The sequence below is a fragment of the Manis javanica genome, chromosome 12 (genome assembly GCF_040802235.1).
Source record: "Manis javanica isolate MJ-LG chromosome 12, MJ_LKY, whole genome shotgun sequence".
Classification (NCBI taxonomy): Eukaryota; Metazoa; Chordata; class Mammalia; order Pholidota; family Manidae; genus Manis; species Manis javanica.
Window position 1 is genome coordinate 95,395,708 of NC_133167.1, and position 15,031 is coordinate 95,410,738.

General features: G+C 36.1%; 1 protein-coding gene across 3 annotated transcripts in view; it reads right to left on the reverse strand.

Annotated features, from left to right (window-relative positions):
• SGCZ (sarcoglycan zeta) overlaps window positions 1–15,031 on the reverse strand; it is an 849,975-nt gene that overhangs the window by 581,153 nt on the left and 253,791 nt on the right. For all 3 annotated transcript variants that reach the window (XM_073219083.1, XM_073219082.1, XM_036997286.2), the window contains one exon: window positions 816–909. The gene's annotated coding sequence lies outside the window, so the exon portion shown is untranslated. The remainder of the gene's footprint in view (window positions 1–815; window positions 910–15,031) is intronic.

Genomic DNA, 15,031 nt, shown 5'->3' on the forward strand with positions numbered 1-15,031 from the left:
AGTCCAAATCTGAAGTGGTGCTCTAAAGTGGCTCTTAATGATTCCTGGATCTCATGCCAGCCAAGTCAGTCCCTGCAGATACCATTATCTGCACTACAAAGAAAGCTGAACAACCTTGCTGAAATGCACTGCTGTTACCAAGAAGTTCTGAACCACCTAAGAAGACTGTACTTAAAGGAGGAAATGTTCAGTGGAGGCAGGACAATGAATAAATTGGAGTCAAAAAATATACCTCCAATTTTTAAAACAATAATTTATAGAAAAGGAATAGAAAGAATTTCAGTATGGAGGATGGGCCAAAGACACTCTGAAGGGAAGAGAAGACGATGATGGATTAAGAGGACATCTCCTGGACAAACAACTCCTAACAGCCATTAGCATGCTCAAAATTTAAGAAGTAGTAGCCAGAATTTGCTTCCAAAGGAATTGCACAACTCCCTAACATCATTTTACAGAGGAAATGTTAACAGTAATCAACAAACTGAACAGTTGCTGTGATGACTCTATCTATGCTCTCCTTTCCACACATTTTGTTGCAATTTAATAAAAGGTCAATTTTTACAGGGCTCCAAATATTTTTAACCAATGAAAGCCCTTTAGAAATGTAAGGAACAGGCTGAACAATGGAAACACAACATTAGAAAATAAAAATGAAAATGGCACTAAGCAATTTGCATTTTTTTTATATTAAGCAGTAGTTATCCATGAAAACATACTTTATAAAACACTATAGTATAAGAAAATGCTTTTGGTTGTTTAATAGCATTCAAATCACTTTTCATTTATTTGAATACCCTGGATTGCATTTTCCTTACCCCCGAGATGTTGATGGAACTTGAAGTCACGCCATATTGTGCTCATCCCTGCTTTGGCTCCTCTATTTCAAATATCCCTGAGTCAGCTTCACACCTTAAGGAACCAGATGAGCAAGAGATGAAGTAGCAGCAGCTAGAGAAATACCACAAGCATGAAAGGACTGCTTACAACTATCCTTTGTAAAGACATTGTTACTGGGCTACGCAGTTAGTCTTCTACTCACCAGGCCTTAAAAAGTATATTTGATATAGAAGGATTAAATAGTCTTTAATGAATAAGGCCTTCAATTTTAAAATATCGTTATTTATTCCACAAAGTATACTTTCAGAACACAAGTTATTTTTTGATAAATTTATGCTATTGGAGAAAACAGTGATTCAAGTAAGTATAGGTTATCTAATCCACACTGACATCCCCAGATTCCCAAAATCAGTGTTTACAACCTCATCTTCAGAATCATGATGACAAAAATATTTATACATGGAAAACTTGAAGTACTTCACTGGACATTAGGGACATAAAATGCATGATGGTCATCTTGAAAAGCATAAAGCGTTTTCACATAATTTAAGACAAAATAACTTAAGGCAACATGTATGTGCTAAACATGAAGAACAAGAAATAAAAGTTACCATTAAAGGAAATAAATACTTAATTGTATCAAGGAAGATCCTTGAAGGAAAGTGTCTTCTTACATAGATTTACGTTATTTTAAACTCAACCACAGAGGAAGAACTGATATGCCTATCATCAATTTTTAATATTGATTGAATTTTTACAGTTGTCAATTTGACTTCTGCACAGTAAGCTGTATCTTTGTCTTTCAAATGGATTTGAATCCTTTAAAAAATGAAATAACGTACCTTTTTTGGAACTAGAATTTAAACATTTGTATGTGTTTGAAAGGTTATTTTCCACAGAAAACTGAGCTCAAGTAAAATTGCTCTGTAAACTTCAGAGCAGGGGTTTGGGTAAAGTCTGTTTTCATGGCAAAGTATGGCTCCTAGGAAACTGTGACTAATCTATGTGTCCTTTAATTCTGCTTTGACTTGATGGAATGGTTGCTATTATCTTCTGATATTTTTAATAGAAAATAGAAAATGTCTCCATTCAGTGTATTTGTACTGAAAATGAGTAAATTTAGCATCCTTAATTTTCAGAGAAAGAGATGAACCTCCCTGGATTGATGCCCAGAACCACAGAAATAACAGAATTGGATGTGCCGAGACAAAAGTATAGATGTGGTAACAGTTAACAAAAATTGGTCCCATAGCGTTTGCTCTTCACATGGAATTTTCCTACAGCTACACAGTGGTAGGTCATAAACTGAGTACAAGAAGCTATTTCTTTATGATACTGTGCAAACTCCCAGGAGGCCATGTATTAATTGTGCACCTATCTGTGCAATTTATTAAATATCACTTCAAGATGCTCTCTCTACTTCACTGTACATGGATTGGAATTCAAAGGCAATGGACAATCTCAAATCCATTGGAATTGGAAACATGTGCTGCATGGTAAATTACATCACAAGAGAACAACTGGGGCTGCTTGAGCAAAAAACTCATCTCTGTCCTATGGTTACAGGCTATTGCAGTTTCTTTTTTTTAATAATGCTTTGAAATTTTATTTTATAATCATCAGTATAACACACGGTTTTCTGCAAGGACATCTAAAATGGAATTCGACTTCCTACTGTGGGGACCCACTCAGAACCCAAGAGTTAGAATGACAATTGTTTTAAGCTGACAATGTTTTTGAGATTCAGCAGATGCAGAAAGAAGCCTTCTCAGAGTTTCCCTTATCTGACAAAAAGCAACGATTTCCAGAAAACGAGGCTGCAATAAATTACTCTCAGGAGAGATACCAAGAGTCAATCTACCATAAATCTCCCCTTGGGGGGAAGACCAGTCACACCTACATAAACAAACATCGCCACAAACCTTTTTATCTCCCATGTGTTCTCCTAAGACCTCAGTAGCATTTCCTAGAGAAACTTCATTCTTCTCGGGGTTTTTTTTCCCCTCTGTCCTTTCTCCTCCTAGGTTAGGTATCTAAGCTAAGCCTTTACCTGTAACCATTTAGCAAGCTAGCTGCTGCTCTTATTAGCTCCCTCATGCATAGCAATGGTTTTTTTTCTCCTGTTAATCTGTCTTTATTCAGTTTAATTCGAGACACACAGTCACTAGCCTAAGAAAAGGATTTTTCCTCCTAGACCATAGAGATCAAAGCACCTGAATAGCCTTTCAGATATGAGATATGATCAATTGAAACGTGTATCATGACCCACAAAATTGAGGCCTGGCCCAAGGTACAAATCGCAACTTCAGTCACCCTGCCCTGTCCCGGGAACCTAACCCGCCCCGAACCTGACCCTCCACCCCAGGGGCGCCTCCCTTGCCCAGGGAAGGGGGTCCCGCCGGCCTCAGAGGGGAGTTCAAGACCCCCCACGGCCCGTGTCCGTGGTGCCCACGGCAACCTCTGCAACATTTGGGAGCCCCCAGGTCCCCCGGGGGCCGAGCCGCGCTGCCCGTCCTCCCCCGGTCCGTGGGGTGTTCTCCCCTGAAGAGAGGACATCAACCGTGCTACTAACTTGTGTTCGTTCTGTCGCCGGCCCCGACAAGGGCCCTGGGGCAGCGGAGGTTCCTGACGGGACCCGGCAGGCGCCTCGGAGCCTCGCGGTCGCCGCGCCCGGGATCTCGGGCAAAGTCCCGGATGTTGCTCCGCTCCTGTGTTTTTTTTGTTTTTGTTTTTTTGGAGGGTCTGAGCGCCTGGAGTTTGTCCTCATCTTTCCGGGTGGAAACTTAGGTGGGAGAGGTTCCAGGCATTTCCCGGAGAGATGAGTGGGCCGCAGCCCGTAGGATGGTGTCGGACCCCAAGTACCAGGTGGCGCCTCCAGGAGCTTCCGGCAGCCCCAGTCCATCTGGTTGAGTAGGGGGGTTATCTCAACGGGGAGTCTGGTGAGCGCCTCTCAGTCTAAGAAAGCAAGGGGACAGCCTGTAGGAGGCTCACAAAGCCTCGAATTAAGTCCCTGGCATAAACCACTGGGGCACTTGGGAAAATAAAAAGGCAGGAAATTCGTATTATTTGGACCAGTGGCACATCAAGATCCAAGTAGGCACGAGTGAGACTATTAAAAGCCACTGCGGCCCACTGGAAAGAAATCTGGAATAATAGACCTGTTGCTAATGAGAAATCTGGGAAACCAAAGCCGCAAAATTGGTGGGCACAGATTGAGCACTTAAAAGCTCTTAGTGCACTCATTTTGTCATTTGACAGATACAAAGGATATTAGAAAAATTAACTTAGCTTAATTACAAGAAAAAGCCTATAATGAGTTTCATATACGTGGGTATTCTTTAAGGAACATAATTCAAATAATCAGGACTAGGTACAAAATGAAAGATGATGCCTTCCAGTTTACATGAAAGAAAGGCTTACCCAGTAATTGAGATTTTTTTAAAGAAGAAAAATAATGTGGATGTGTTTGTTAGTGACCATTATTTAGTGTTTATTTTTTATATAAATAAACTTCAGAAAGATAATAGAATAAGTTCCTCAAGGCCCTTTCAACATTGAAAATTAAATTTGAAGCTAAAAAAGCCAATGTTAAAAGTTTTATTATTTTTATATTATGCTTATTTCAAGAATATTCTCTTACATATTTAGGAATTAAAGACATTTTCTGTACTGCAGCACTTAAATGTAAAGCTTAATTATCTTATGTATGTAAATACATACATGCAATATTAACATGGTCTCTGATTATCATTATCAAAGACAAAATTCTAATTCACATGGCATTTCTTTGTGTTTTAGTTTCTTATTATCAGTAATTCACCACACTCAGAGCATGAGAACCTACCTTTAAAAAAGGGAAAATTGCATGTTAAGAGGTTTGTCCTTTACTTTCATATACCAAGAGTGAAAATGTTTTAAGAACTGAACTATCGAACAGAGCAATTTATAAAAAGATGACTCTCAGAAGATAAGTAGTGATTCTACAGCATCTTACTATGCTGTGGACAGTGACTGTAATGGGGTATGTGGAGGGGGAACTTGGTAGTGGGGGGAGTCTAGTGACCATAACGTTGTTCAAGTAATTGTACATTAATGATATAAAAATAAAAGAATTAAAAAAAAAAAGATGGCTCTCAAAGGCTACCTTTTCCTTCCCAAGAAAATGCATGCCTGTAATTAAATGGGCAGAAATGGGTGAGACTGAGAGCTTGCCAGAGGTGGCTTGAAAAGGCAAGCAACTCCTAAGGAGCCCTGGTATTCCTGATCAAGGTGGAAAATTCCTGGTCCACGTACGGCAAAGCTGCTAGTTTTGAAGAGCTTTGTTTGGCCTCCCTTTTCCACACCTGTCCCAGGTAGACCGGAAAAGCACAGACCAGTATCATGGTCTTGTTTTCTGTGAGCACAAGAGAAGGAATGTGAGGTCCAATAATGGGAGATACCTTAGGAATTTAGTGAAAAATGAATAAAGGGAAGCATACCCATTCTGCACATATATTATGGACAGGATAATTACAACAGAGCAGAATAGTATTTTTAGAGTATTGAACAGCAAGGATATTTGCAAGTACAGAGCTGAAATGCAGATGATCTCTATGGGTCTAAAATAAATTATGTGAAAAATGTAGATGAATTCAAAAAAAGGAATATAAATCATGATTGGTGTATAGGACAATCACTCAGATGAACACCGGTCATTAAGTTCAAACTGATTTCAATGAAAACATTGTGGAATTCAGCACTATGGATAGTAGTGAAAGCTTTTTAACAGCATTACATGTTCTTTTACTAATTTTAAAGTCAAATTTCAGCCAATTTTACAGAAAATAAGCATATAATAAAGGGCTATAGGAAAGGATTTTATCATTGTGTTTCATTTATACAAATAGTTATACCTAATTCAGGTTTTAAACTAAATTATGTTGACAAAGTGAATATATATAGAAGCATTAATGTTAAAAACTTTATTCTTTGACTTTGCTAAGTTTGGGGTTTTCTGTTTTGTTTTATTTTTTTAACTTATGGGAGCATACAGTTATCATCTAGGCATCTCAAACGCACTGAGTTGTTAAATTCTAAACAAATGTTGGAATGATATTGTATTTTGTTTTCCTGGTTTGCTGGGACTGCTAGGTGAACTCAGTTGATACTGTGATTTTGAAAGAACTGACCATCAGAACAATTTCCTTAAATTTCCAGATTATGCACAGTCCAAAGGACACACCATATAGTCTCTCAGAATCAACTGCATGTTTTATAGAAACTTTAAATTTAGCACATACTGTATTAAAGTATCTGATTCCTAAACTCAAAAAGAAAAAAAAACACTAAAGTTGGCTTTTATTAAAAGTATATAAATGTAAGGGAGAGAGAGAGAAGGAAAGAAGAATAACATGAGAGAAAGAAGGTAGTATAGAAAAAAGACAGGAGAGAGAGAGAGAGGTATAAAGAAGACGGAGACATAGTTGGAAGGGAAAGATATGAATTTATTTGAAGAAAGAGTTGAAATTTTTGCTAGGATTTTTCTTCATCTTTTCAATACATAAGCATATTGAGAAAAGGGAAAAATCTATTTAAGACTTAAAATAAAATGAGGTAAGTTAGCGTGGCCCTGTTTCCCTAAGAGGTTAGATTCTACTCTGACTCTATGTTCCTTTTGTCTACAATTAATATAAATAATCCCAGGATCCCCACACAAAACAGAATAGAGAGAAACAGCTGCCATGGACTTCAAGTATCCTCATTAGTACACATTTACGGACTTTGGAACATCTCAAGAACCTGGACATCATTGACTAATGTAACATGGAAAATGATGGTCAACTCCTTCTAGACCTAGCTGACCTCTAGAGACCTGACTGCTTGTCCAGCATCCGCCAGATGTCTGCCTCACGTAGTTTCAGGCCCTGGTCCCTCCTTACTAGCTTGTTACACCACCATCCATGCCATGTGAAAATATTTTATGAAAGCCAAGATGTTTCAGATAAATTTATCTCTTGGCAGGATTTTTCAAGTAATAACAAAATTAGTATCAATGACATCATTCAGGATTGAAGATTGGCTACATCAAATTTAAAATGAATATTGGCATATGAGTTATAGTTATGATGAGCATGTCCTAGAATTTCTAATTCATTCTCAAGTCAAATTCTGTTCCTATAAATATGCCCATGCACAATGAGAAGAATGTGGTAACTTCTTATATCCTACAGAGCCCTAAACTAATTGATGACATAAAGGTGAAAAGTAATGTAAAATGAGACAAAAGGAGATAAAACAGAAAACTACCTAAAGGAAATAGAGGAAATACATATTACCAGACATAAAAGATTTGCTGATTATTCTAATTTTATCTCTGAATTCGACTTTAAGTGTGCTGCTAATAAGGTTCGAAAGTGAAAACTAATTTGTTTATAGTTTTCATTTTATTAAATTTCTGTGGAAAATCATATTGTTTGGGTCCTCACTGGCAGAAAAACATTTTACTGTAGCTTTATTAAAAACTGAATTGTTATCCAAGTGGACACTTAAAAAATACAGAATTGTCATAAATGCTAAAGGCATAACAACTTGGAAAGTATTTCTGCATGTAGGACTTATGACAGCTTAGTCTACATGTGTTTCTTCTTTCTGACAATCTAATTTAATATAATGACTAAATGTGTTGTATTAACATAGAGAATGTACAGCTAACAAGAAACTGCAGGCTCGTTGTCTCCCATGCCACGCCCACATCCACTCATCACCCAACACATAAGGAAATACTGCCAGGCACAGTTACACTTTGTGTTGCTCTTCTAGATGCACCATGGCCAATCTGAGCAGCACGTTTTCTGTGCACATTAGTGTGTACTTCTGTGAGTGCACCTAAGGGATTTCTACTTGTGTAACTGGGTTCTCCATCAAGGTTACAAAATACCATGCAGGATCAAATGTTCATCTTTCAAACTGTGCTGAGTGACTGGCATAATCCTTGTGTACACAGCCAGTGTTCAAACATGCTACTGAACAGCAAGGGGGAGTCCACGTCATACTCAAATCAGAGGATTTGTTAGAAATCTTAATTTTTGCTGCTTTCTATATTTAGAGTTCAAAACCATAAAATCAGTTTTGAGCAAGCTTAATAAAACAGAAACCTCCCCACAGAGAAAGTACCCTTGGCTACATGAATAGAGTTGAATCCAGCTTTGCACAGAAATACCCCCATCTGTCATGAGAGTGATGGTGGGTGTGAGTGTTCAGGGAAAGGCAAGTTGATCCCACCACCAGAAATAGGAATGAAAGCAGGCACAAAAGAAAAATATCCTGGAAGCAGTTCAAGTTCCGTAATGGACCATTAGCAAACTCTCTGTGAGGTAGAGCTCCAGGTTGGGGTGATGGTACTGTTTTGATCAGCGGCTGAAATCAAACAGTGATATCGATTCAGGCATTACACAGCCCCACAGCAAATTGATTGGACCTTTTTTAATTTATCTTTTCCTTTATAACTGCTTCTTTGTCCTGATGCAAACAGCCTCTGTAATATTTGACAATTCCCAGATCTGTAATCATTAAAAGAAAAAAAAAGTTTTTCTGCTGGAAAACTGGAGAGTGGGGAGGGGCCATGAGAGTCCACATGGCTTTATAACTGCCCTGAATATCAGGTTTTCATGCTTATGTTAGTAAAGACAAAGTACCTCCTTCGTGCAGTTTTGCGAGGTGAGCAAGAACAAAAATCATTGTGTTTCACTCACTGTGTTTAATCCCTTATAGATGATCCCTGGAAGGAAAGCATTAAATACGATGCCACCTCGTAAAGGATACTGTAATCTTAATGTCTAAGACATGAGGGCATCTCATTCAGCGTAAGTTTGACTGCAAGCAGAGCATTAATGTTTTAATAAGAACATTTGATTGGCCTTATAGGGGGCTACTGAAGAACAAGAATTTCTTTGTAAAACGTGTCAGATTGAATTTTAAAATCTGATGAGTTGATCAAATTATTATTTTCTACTTCTCTCCACCAAAGCTGTATTGAATGAGAGCGAAGGCTTTTTAAAAGGCACTTTTGCACTGTTTGAAGAAGGCAGGGCTTCTGAGAACCTCCCCTGCGGGAGGGGCAGAGGGAGGAGCTGCCCTAGGAGGCGACAGGCTAACAGAGGGAAGACACCGATACTGCTAGCTTCTCTCTAAGCAGAATGCATATGTTTATTCTCCCACTAGGAATAATCTTTGGGCTGACCAAGATTCAAATTACTGAGTGAAGGAGATATGTGACAAAATAATCATGTTTAATAGTTCCTTATCGGTTGAGATAGCGACTGAAAGAGGACTTTGAATCATGATAAAATGAGAGAAATTAATTATCCTTCCCTCCTAATATACCAGCTACGGGAAATCTAAAATTAAAAAGATCACTTGAATCCTCAAAATCATTCACAGCACTAAGAAAGATCTAGAGAGATTAACTCTGTCTAAATGGAAAGATATTTTGGAAAAACTGTCCTCAAGTTCCTCTCTCTCATTGTAATAAACTAAAATAAAAAGAGCTATCACCCAGCTCTAGCTATTGCTATTCTTCTTCCCTTCACAGACAAGCTTTTCAGAAGCGGAACCTACTCTGCTGGTAGTCTTGATTTTCTTACGCATGTCTTCATTTCATTTCTCCTTGGTAATGTATCTGCTCCCTCCAAGGTCACGAACAACTTCCTGTTCTGCCAACTCTGTGGATGCATTCGATTCTAACATTTCTTGCATAGTCTGCACCATTTCTCATAGCTAACCGTTCTTTCTTACTTGAGCTCCTTCCTCTTCTGACTCCACATTGAGACTCACTACCGGCATTTTGTTTTTTTACTGCTATCTTCTCATTCATTCCCTGTCTCTGATTTTAGTTGTCCCTTTCTCCAGCGTACCCTTCAAAGCTGGGATTTCTCAGCTTTTATTCTCATTTGTGTCTCTTCTGTTCTCTTTCCCATCTCATTTCCCCTGGGTGGCCTTATGAACAGACATATCCAAAAAGATTCCCCACACATACTTCCAACTTGCCATATCCAGAATACATCCAGCATAATTCCTGTGCAACTTGCACAGCTCTAGAATTTGATGGCTCTAGTTTCTAACCAGAAACCCATGAATCAACCTGGAAAGACAACAAAAATATATAGATTATGTCTTTTAGGATGGAAGCTTTGTTTTCACATTCCTCTTTAAATGTGAGAGGGATGGTAGTCCATATAGTAAACAAACTAATAGAAACTTCAAATGAAGATAGTAACAATGGTGACAGTTTCACCTTATAAGGAAGAAGATACTAACCCTATTCCACTGAGAAAAGTAATTTTGCTTTACTTTTGACCTTAGAGTAGTATACGTGAATTGACTAAAAAAAGACAGATGTTTAGGGTTGAAAAGAAAAGCCTTCAATGTACCAACCAAAAAGTTACTGTGCAAAAAAAAGATTGATTTCACCACACATGACTGATTTGTCTGGAGTATGAAGATTTATTATCATAAGAAGTTATTATTTCAGGAAACGGAAGAAAAAATCAATACTTTGGAGATCATTAAATCTTGGCATGAATTGAGAACTGAAGGCAACATATTTTATTGGGGCATGTAGGCAATTTATATTTTGGGAGCTCTGGAGGTCATTTTGCTGACATTCTTCTTTTCATTTCAGTCTAAACAAAGGAAAACAAATTATCTTTTTGGATTATCTCTGCTGAATGTTTTAACAATGTGTGCTACTCTGCATTTGATTACAAAGTTGTGTTCTGTTGTATAGCTGTGATCAATAAAACCAAGGCAGATGAGAAATGAAGTAATAAAGGTTTATAGTCAATGTAATAATTCCAGAACAAAAACATCTCATCCAAAAGGAGCAGAAAAAGAGTTTGGCAAAAGATAGAAATGTAAGGGAATTCATGTTTAAAACTAATGTTTTTAATGTAAATAAAAATGAGCTATTTTATCTTTCAGTGTAACAGTAAATGAGAGTGCCATATTTTTTCTTTCCTATTTTTTAATCCTTCTCAAACATTTTTTCCCATTAAAAGCTTTCAGAAGAGATTTCAACAAATCAGGATCCAAATGATTCTAAACCATTCCTAAAACATTGGTACTATCGTCTCTCCAGGAACAGTCTGTTCTCTTTTGCAAGATGAATTCTACCTTCTGGAACATTCACAAAATGAATGGCCACTCTCAGAATTTTTCAGAGAAGATGAAAAATGGGTCAGAAGATCTTTATGGGAAATGACAAGTACAGACAGACCAAACGAAAGAGTTCTGTATGGCCGAAAATACGTATGACATCCTTCCTTACTTCTTCCTTCTCTTCTTAGCCCTGTTCACCCTTCCTATCCTGGGTTCAGAAGTACTAAGAAGGCCAAGAGTTAAATTTCTTTAATTTGTAACAATTTCCATTAATTTATTTTTATTAGCCGTCATCACTGATGAAAACAACATTGAATACGTGTAAGTGGGTTTGGAGTTTTCAACTTGATAGTACAAACAACATTTTTAAATGAGGCTGTCGGCAATGAAGTTATACTTCAGCAAAAATTCCTACAGACCCAGTTACAGACACAGGTACTCATGTAGGGGTATTACTTGAGAAATGTGGATGTGATGAGCAAAAATAAAACAACAAATGAGAGTTGAATTCATGAGGATACATAGTCCAAGACTAAATTAAATATGTATTATTAATGATATTATCCATAATGAAACTGGGTTAGAAGTCTAATAAAAACATGTAAAAGAAAGGTTAAAAACTTGATAATAAGCTAATTAAGTCTTAAATTTAAATAGAAAGGCAAAAATTAATGAATACTCTGAGCTAAAATTAAAATATTCAGGTATAAATGAAAAGAAGTCAAAATTTGAGAGTAAGAAATTAGAGCCCAAATATAAATGGACATTGTTTTCCTTAGCATCAATTTTGTGGAGAAAATCAGATGAAGGACTGACATTCCCACCCACTGCCCACTCCCCACTCTGGGTATTTTTATATTGGAGAATTAATTTCTAAACAAATAGTCCTAATATAATCTTAAAGAATAACGTTTTTAACAGAAGTTGAACTAAATACTTTTCTTTTTATAGTTATGCTTCAATCTATTTGTTGTGCTGAATTAAATCATAGAAATTATTAATTTTATATAGAAAACTCATAGAAAGCAGTTTAAGAAACTGTAAATGTTTATCCATAGCAACACTTTTTAAAAATATTCTATTTTCTTGTACTCTTCATATCCCATAAACTCCCTAAATCAAGAGATCTAGGGAGTGAATATAAATACCTACAATGCATGTCAAATTCAATGTCTTTAGAAAGAGAAAGAAAAGAGGAGGATATTTTTTACATGGTGACCACCATAAATCACTCTTAAATACTGCTATGAAATTATATGGTGAGATATTAGATACATTTACCACAAACTAATTATTTTTTTGAAGTATACTTGATATACAATCTTAAATTAGTTACAAGTATACAACCCAGTGGTTCACCAGTTACCGCATTAGTAAATCCTCACCCTAACTAGTGCAGTTACCATCTGTCATCATAGGAAGATGTTACAGAATCCTTGGCTACATTCTCCAGGCTGTACTACTGTCCCCGTGACAACTTCTGACTGAGAATTTCTGTGCCCTTTTATCCCCCATCCCTCCCCACCTACCCACCCCAACCCCTTCTTCATGGTGATGACCCGCCACTTCTCCGTGTCTGTGAGTCTACTGAAAGTTTGTTCATTCTGTTTTAGTTTTTAGATTTCACAAGTAAGTGAAATCGTACAGTATTTGTTTTCTCTGCCTGGCTTTTTCATTGAGCATAATATCCTCTAGGTCAAAACAGTAAAAATAGAATACTGAATGACCCAGTAATTCCACTCATAGGAATTTACCCAAAGAAGACAAAAGCCCTGATTTGAAAAGATATATGCACCCCTTTGTTTATTACTGCATTATTTACAATAGCCAAGATAGGGAAGCAACCAAAGTGTCCATCAACAGATGAATGGATAAGGAAGAGGTGGTACATATACACAAATTATTAAATGTGGCTGTAACATGTCAAATTTTATGTGAATTTACAGTAAAGTGAATTTACATAAGTTTAAATATTGTTAAGCCAACGTTACAGCTGGTGCAACATAAAAAATTACAATTAATCATCATTGTAATTGCTACAACTCAGTGATAAGGTACAATATGGAATGGTCAAATGGTTAAGGTCATAACCACATGCTTTAAAAATTAGCAGCACCTCCAAATTTCTAGGTTATTTCAAGAATATGGGATTTCAGTTTCTGTATACCTATATAAAAAAAACTTTTCATAGGTTGCCTGCATGTTGGCAAACCTATAAATTGGACATGTACAGCAAATGAAGAAAAGCCATCTTCCTTTTTAGATGAACATATTCAAATCAGTTCTAAAATGATAGTTATTTTTATGTTGAACAAGGAACTTTTGCTTGCCTAGTGGGCATTCTTAAACATCTGATGGACCCACCAAGATCATAAGAATTACAGGCACAGCTTGGCTTGTAGGTCAGATTCATCTCTCTGGCTTTGTTTATTTTAAAAGCACTTTGAAGTTGTATCTGTATTTGAATCTCTTAGTTCTTTCAGTTCTATCTAGGTGATGCTGATTCAGTAATGCTGAATTTTTTATGCTTAAGTTAAGTTCTAGATCCATCATTATAAAGGTGAGTATAAAAAGTTGATCTTCATTTGATAGTGTTGATGAATTTGCTTTACAGTTTTCTGACTTGTTCATCCTCATCTTCTGATAACTAATAGAACGATTTTGCAGTAAACATGGCTAATAGAACTCTGACCAGGATGAAGGGAATTTTATAGGCATCCATGACTTTGGCTTTATTAAAAAGAGGTTCTAAGCAAGTACAAAAATAGAACAAGGATACTGATTTGCCCCGAACTCTAAATTTCCAAAGTACTTAATTTTACCAAGGGGGTTAAAGACAGAGGCTTTAGGAGACGGGGATTCTTTAGAGAAAAGATTTCATGCTTACCGTATGCTCAAAACCCTCCTGGAGAAAAGATAGTTTTTTGAATATAGCTATCATTGAAATCAACATTGCAAAAATCTACACCAGCTCTCAAGCAGAAATAAATATGGCAATTTTTATATTTGCATACGTAGAGAATATCTTGTCAAGAGACAAAGAAAAGCTTTTATAACACAAGGCAAACCTCCAGTAGAAAACTATTTTCAATGATGAAGTTACAGATAATTGGCTAATGTAAAAGTCATCAGGCAACTAAATTCACATTTCATTGATTTTCAGATTTTTACTGTAAAATATTTCCAGAATCTATGCTCAGAGTATAATGGTCAGATTTTTTTTGCATGTTGTTACATGATTAAGAGGATAATTATATATTTTTCCTATTCCACTTTTTAGGAAGGGTAATGAAATCGTCAGTTTTGATGAATTGCCAGTCCTTTTTAAATACTGATACCATAGTTTTCCTCAAAAAAAGAAAAAAATTAATTCTGCATACCTACATAATCACACACACACAGACATATATGTGCCCTAATATGAAGGAAAACAAAAACACCTGGAAATGTATTCATATAATGTAAAAGCAGACTATGCTAAATTTTATGAACATTTATGGTTAAATTAATTTGAAGAACTTGGGGGAAATTACTTCTTAGGCTCCAAGAAAAGTTATTTCCACATAAAAGTGAACTTGATTACAATTATTATCATTAAATAAAATCTGTAAATATGTATAATTTTGTTTTATCTTTCTTATGCAAATAACCATGTAAATATGGAAACAGATGGTGATATTATTCAGTAGAATGAATATATATTAACATATGCATCCAAATTTATTTGGCAAATAGAAATTTTCATTTTCTTTTTAAATTTAATGGTTAACATAAAACTTTAGTGATAAAGTAAATATATTTGGAAGAGCTGCAATATGTATGTGGAAAGTTTATTTAAATTACGCAGATGTCTTTTCATGGAATCTATACAAAATACATTAAATTTCCCATTTCTAATCACTTGGTTTTATTGTTGATTTTCAAAAAAAGACTTATTTTGACACTGACATACATATAATATGTAAAATACATGTTTGGTTCCCAAAATTGCTTTACAAATCATTCACATAATTTGCAATGAGATAAAATTACCTTATTTTTTCCTTGAGGTAAACTTGCC